The sequence below is a fragment of the Haematobia irritans genome, chromosome 5 (genome assembly GCF_050003625.1).
Source record: "Haematobia irritans isolate KBUSLIRL chromosome 5, ASM5000362v1, whole genome shotgun sequence".
NCBI lineage: Eukaryota > Metazoa > Arthropoda > Insecta > Diptera > Muscidae > Haematobia > Haematobia irritans.
In genome coordinates this window covers 105,550,455-105,557,378 of record NC_134401.1, presented here as the reverse complement: position 1 = coordinate 105,557,378, position 6,924 = coordinate 105,550,455, and positions in this window count along the sequence as shown.

The window sequence follows — 6,924 nt, the reverse complement described above, 5'->3', positions numbered from 1 at the left end:
TGAGGGTCCCTTTATATGGGGGCTAACGTAAAAGTGGACCGATATGGCCCATTTGCAATACCGTCCGACCTACATTAATAACAACTACTTCTGCCAAGTTTCAAGTCGATAGCTTGTCTCGTTCGGAAGTTAGCGTGATTTCAACAGACGGACGAACGGACGGACATGCTTATATCGACTCAGAATTTCACCACGACCCAGAATATATATACTTTATGGGGTCTTAGAGCAATATTTCGATGTGTTACAAACGGAATGACAAAGTTAATATACCCCCATCCTATGGTGGAGGGTATAAAAACAGAATATTTCCATACTCCACATTCCAAAATAACATTTGCAAATCTTGTGATTCACTCATATGTAAATATATGAGTTAAAATTAGTAAATTTAAATTAGTGAAAATTGGGCAAACTAGTTATGTGTAAGAGCTATACCTAAATCCGAAAAGATCGGTTACTATATCCAAATTTGAAATTAGAGTAGAATAATTTAAAAAATAAGGCTATCTGGTCAAGTTTGGGAAACTCGTGCCAACGCACTGGAATTTTCGACTCAAAAATTTCAAATGAAAGCAGTTATTAATAAATCTGTACACTGAAAAAAAGCTCATCCGGTTCTATTTTTTTGTTTGCAGTTTTTCCGAGTTAGAGAAGAAGAGAATTGAAGCAAGGATACAGTTATGACACATTTAAATATAAGTTTTAAATACATGTTATTAGAAGACACCGTGGGCCAATGGTTAGGTTTAATCCCAGTTTCGACCTAAGTCCAAAAAATTTTTCAGCGGTAGATTATCCGCTTTCATTATTGCTGTTGACATTTCTGAGTGTTTCAAAACCTCTCTAGGTGGCTTCACCACAATGTAAAGGGTGATTCTTTTGAGGTTAGGATTTTCATGCATTAGTATTTGACAGATCACGTGGGATTTCAGACATGGTGTCAAAGAGAAAGATGCTCAGTATGCTTTGACATTTCATCATGAATAGACTTACTAACGAGCAACGCTTGCAAATCATTGAATTTTATTACCAAAATCAGTGGCAGAAAATCCGCTTTTTTATCGACAAATTTTGTTCAGCGATGAGGCTCATTTCTGGTTGAATGGCTACGTAAATAAGCAAAATTGCCGCATTTGGAGTGAAGAGCAACCAGAAGCCGTTCAAGAACTGCCCATGCATCCCGAAAAATGCACTGTTTGGTGTGGTTTGTACGCTGGTGGAATCATTGGACCGTATTTTTTCAAAGATGCTGTTGGACGCAACGTTACGGTGAATGGCGATCGCTATCGTTCGATGCTAACAAACTTTTTGTTGCCAAAAATGGAAGAACTGAACTTGGTTGACATGTGGTTTCAACAAGATGGCGCTACATGCCACACAGCTCGCGATTCTATGGCCATTTTGAGGGAAAACTTCGGAGAACAATTCATCTCAAGAAATGGACCGGTAAGTTGGCCACCAAGATCATGCGATTTGACGCCTTTAGACTATTTTTTGTGGGGCTACGTCAAGTCTAAAGTCTACAAAAATAAGCCAGCAACTATTCCAGCTTTGGAAGACAACATTTCCGAAGAAATTCGGGCTATTCCGGCCGAAATGCTCGAAAAAGTTGCCCAAAATTGGACTTTCCGAATGGACCACCTAAGACGCAGCCGCGGTCAACATTTAAATGAAATTATCTTCAAAAAGTAAATGTCATGGACCAATCTAACGTTTCAAATAAAGAACCGATGAGATTTTGCAAATTTTATGCGTTTTTTTAAAAAAAAAAGTTATCAAGCTCTTAACAAATCACCCTTTAGAACGCCGTTCTGACTCGGCTATAAAAAGATGGTCCCTTGTCATTGAGCTAAACATTGAATCGGGCAGCACTCAGTGATAAAAGGGAAGTTCATCACTGTGGTATTTCAAGCATATTGGACAAAAATTCCAGAAGCCAAATTAGTAACAAGTATACACGGCCGTAAGTTCGGCCAGGCCTAATCTTATGTACCCTCCACCATGGATTGCGTAGAAACTTCTACGAAAGACCGTCATCCACAATCGAATTTGTGTTATCTTAAAACTTCTTAACATCGTTTTCTAAATTGTGAGTTAGTCCATACGTGGTATATATTAGACAAAAAAGGTATGTATAGGTAAGTCTACAAATAATTACGAATCGATATGGACTTTTGCACGGTACGTAGAGAGCCAGAATTGAAATATGGGGGTCGCTTATATGGATGCTATATACAATTATGAACTTGAAATGAACCAATTTTTGTGTGATTGGGGATCGATTTATCTGAGGGCTATATATAACTATAGACCGATATGGACCTAGTTAGGCATGGCTGTTAATGGCCATATACTAACACAATGTATCAAATTTCAACTGACTCGGATGAAATTTGCTCCTCCAAGTGGCTCCAAAACCAAATCTTGGGATCGGTTTATTTGGGGGCTATATATGATTACGGCCTGATATGAACCAATTCCTGCATGGTTGTTGGATACCATATACTAACATCACGTACCAAGTTTCAACCGAATCGGATGAATTTTGTTCTTCCAAGGGGCTCCGGAGGTCAAATCTGGGGATCGGTTTATATGGGGGCTATATATATATTATGGACCGATTTCGACAAATTTTTGCATTGGTGTTTGAGGCTATATATTAACACCACGTACCAAATTTGAACTCAATCAGATGAATTTTGGTCTTCCAAGAGGCTCCGGAGGTCAAATCTGGTGGTCGGTTTATATCGGGGCTATATGTAAATATTGACCGATGTGGACCAATTTTTGCATGGTTGTTAGAGAGCATATACTAACATCATGTACCAAATTTCAGCCGGATGGTTCTCCTAAAGGCTCCGCAAGCCAAATCGGGGGATCGGTTTATATGAGGGCTATGTATAACTATTGACCGATGTGGGCCAACTTTTGCATAGTTGCTAGAGACCATGTACCAAATGTCAGCCCGATCGGATAAAATTTGTTTCTCTTAGAGGCTCCGCAAGCCAAATCGGGGGATCTGTTTATGGGGGGGCTATATATAATTATGGACCGATGTGGACCACTTCTTGCATGGTTGTTAGAGATCATATGCTGACACCATGTACAAATTTCAGCCGGATCGGATGAAATTTGCTTCTCTTAGAGCAATCGCAAGCCAAATGTGGGGGTCCGTTTATATGGGGGCTACATATAATTACGGACCGATGTGGACCAATTTGTGTATGCTTAGTAGAGACCATATACTAACATCATGTACCATATTTCAGCCGGATCGTATGAAATTTGCTTCTCTTAGAGGATCGGCAAGTCAAATTTGGGGGTCCGTTTATATGGGGGCTATACGTAAAAGTGGACCGATATGTCCCATTTGCAATACCAGCCGACTTACATCAATAACAACTACTTGTGCTAAGTTTCAAGTCGATAGCTTGTTTCGTTCGGAAGTTAGCGTGATTTCAACAGACGGACGGACATGCTTAGATCGACTCAGAATTTCACCACGACCCAGTATTTCGGTGTGCTACAAATGGAATGACAAAGTTAATATACCCCCATCCTATGGTGGAGGGTATAACAATGTGTATATGGCGAAAATATGGATCAATACACACCATTTTCGGCACTCCTATTTGTGGTCCTAAAATAACATACCTCTAGATTTCCAATTCCATTTCAGGCAATGTAACGTGACAAAAATTGACTTGGTCCATTTGGCCTTACATTATTAACGCTACCTACGTCCCCCAACAGTCAACTAACCAACACATACGCACATATAACCCACCAGCTTGCAAGAATTTGAGTGTTTCGTTTATCGTCTTTCGAATCGCCAGGAAGTTTTCTGGTAGTAATATTCACTCACAACAACAGTAAAAACAAGTACCGCGAGGGTGTTTCCGTTTCGAAACTAATTCGATTCTAACAACGATCAAAAATCTAAAAATAAACTCCTTGAATTTACATAGATTACTTTTTAATAAAAATTCATTGAGAGTATATGTGTGTAAAAAGCCACTATCAAGCACATAGGGAGAGCTTCTGACTTGATATCGGCTATGAAAATTGTATCTTCCATGGCGAAACTAAGGTCCTTTTTATTTCGCAAAAAATATGTTGCCCTGGTGTTACACTACTTTTTCTCTCATTGTATTTTCGCTCAAATAATAGTGTCATTCCAAAGTTATTGTTAATTCATAATATTGTGAGGGATACAGGATCCAAAATCTATGACAGTGTCCTTTATATTTGGCAATCAATTTCGAGAATGTTGCACCCTTTTTCCCAATCGAAATCTCCATAATTCATGTAACAGGGCACTCTGTAATATGATCAACATAGGAGTGATTTCTGGTGACGAAAATTAATTGTTTACTTCATGCAAGCAGTGACAATTCCCAGTCACTTCATTGTATGCATTACTTATATGGCGGACGTTTTGTCGATCAAAGGCAGACTCGAATAGCACTTTGGACAAACATCGGCATCTACTGTATACAGATACACAGTCTCACACAAGTTTAGATACCCCTGAGTTTTTTACCTCTTAACTAAAACTGATTCTTGTTGTTGTTTATAACCCACGCCAAAAAAATCTTCTTGAAAATTAACAAATACTTTGTTTTTCAAATTAATTTACTAAAACTAAAGGATATATATGTTTATTTTCTAAAATTTTATTATTTAAAGAAAATATAATTTTTTTAACCGTATGTAAACTTGTGTGAGACTGTGTAAGTGCGGATCGTGCTACGAGTGGCTCATTGCACATCGTTTCGTTCAGAGACCTTCGGGCTACTGTTCCCGAAGTTAGCGTTATTTCAAAAGAGCCCAATATTTCGGACAATGACAAAGTTATTAACATTGCCGTGTGATAATGCCAGCTTAACCCGCCTTTAGACGGTCTTCGATAATAATTGAAGATTTTATGAAAACAAAACTACACTGAAAAAAAAGCATGCCCGTTACCAAAGATTTTGTCTTTACTTTCCGAGCCAAAGAAGCGGAGAATTCAAGTAAGGATACCTTTAAAATATAATTCTCTTTTAAATTTGGATTTTGTGTACTTGACTCTAGGAAGCAAATTTTAATTTTTCGTTTTTCAGCTTTTTTTCTTCATATGCTATCAAAGTCCTTTAAAAACAAGTTATTGACAACTTTATTTTCCAAATTCATACACGACTTCCAGTAAAAATTATGCTATGTTTCAAGTGAAAACGTCTTTAAAAGAAAGTTTTGAAAAGCATGTCCTATTTTTGAACGATTTTTTGATTTGTAGTCAAGATGCAAAAAGACAACAAATTTAAAGACAATTTCATTAATTTTATAGAATTTTTCTGAATTATTAAAGTCAAGTTGACCTTAGACCGAAAATTTGTCTTTCATGTTATGATACCCATTTTTAAGCCAATTCACTTAATTATAAGGACAACACGACTTCATTGAAAAACTTTATATTAGAGAAATGCGACTTTTACGCTAAGCAAAATTTGCATTCGTATTTTAAGGACATGAAATCGTTGGCCTCACGACAATATTTTTTCAGTGTAAGGGCAATAAAAATGGGTAAAATAAAAACAGAACTTATGGCGATTTCGAAATTTATTGGAAACTATGAAGGATCCTGTATCCCTCACCCCACCGTGGTGCAATGGTGAGCATGCCCGCCTTGCATACATAAGGTCGTGGGTTCGATTCCTGCTTCGACCGAACACCAAAAAGTTTTTCAGCGGTGGATTACCCACCTCAGTAATGCTGGTGACATTTCTGAGGGTTTCAAAGCTTCTCTAAGTGGTTTCACTGCAATGTGGAAAGCCGTTCGGACTCGGCTATAAAAAGGAGGTCCCTTGTCATTGAGCTTAACATGGAATCGGGCAGCACTCAGTGATAAGAGAGAAGTTCACCACTGTGGTATCACAATGGACTGAATAGTCTAAGTGAGCCTGATACATCGGGCTGCCACCTAACCTAACCATCCCTCACAATATTATGAATTAACAATAACTTTGGAATGAATAACGTTTCCTACTTTTGTATCATAAATCGTGACTATTTTATCTGCTGGTAGAAGAAATGGAGCATTAGAGGGTTAATATAGGTATAAAGGGTGTGTGCTTACCTTAAAATCCGGCCATTATTGCATGGTAGGGGCATATTAATTTAAAGGGTGATACGGTCAAAATTTGGTCAATATAAACTTGACGTATTTCTTTCAATTTTGCATTTAAAAAACTGAACAACCCTCATTTTGAAGGTGTGTGTGTGTAGAATGTTGCTTCTATTTTGATTTTTGAATTCACTCTTCAGATGCCAAAATGCCGTCCAAGCAAGAAGAGCAGCGTATCAAAATTTTGCTCGCGCATCGCGAAAATCCGAGCTACTCGCACGCAAAGCTGGCAAAATCGCTAAAAGTTGCCAAATCAACCGTTACAAATGTAATTAAATTATTTGGGGAACGTTTGTCGATAGCCAGGAAGTCTGGATCGGGGGGAAATCGAAAACCGGAAGCCGCTGAGACGACAAAGAGAGTTGCCGGTAGTTTTAAGCGAAACCCTAACCTCTCTCTCCGAGATGCCGCAAATAAGCTGGGTGTATCGTCTACAACCGTGCATCGAGCCAAAAAACGAGCCGGACTATCGACTTACAAGAAGGTAGTGACTCCAAATCGCGATGATAAACAAAATACGACGGCCAAAGCGCGATCCCGGAGGCTGTACACGACGATGCGGACGAAGTTTGACTGCTTAGTAATGGACGACGAAACCTACATCAAAGCCGACTACAAGCAGCTTCCGGGACAGGAGTTTTATACGGCAAAAGGAAGGGGAAAAGTAGCAGATATTTTCAAGCACATAAAACTGTCAAAGTTCGCAAAGAAATATCTGGTTTGGCAAGCCATCTGTACCTGTGGCTTGAAAAGCA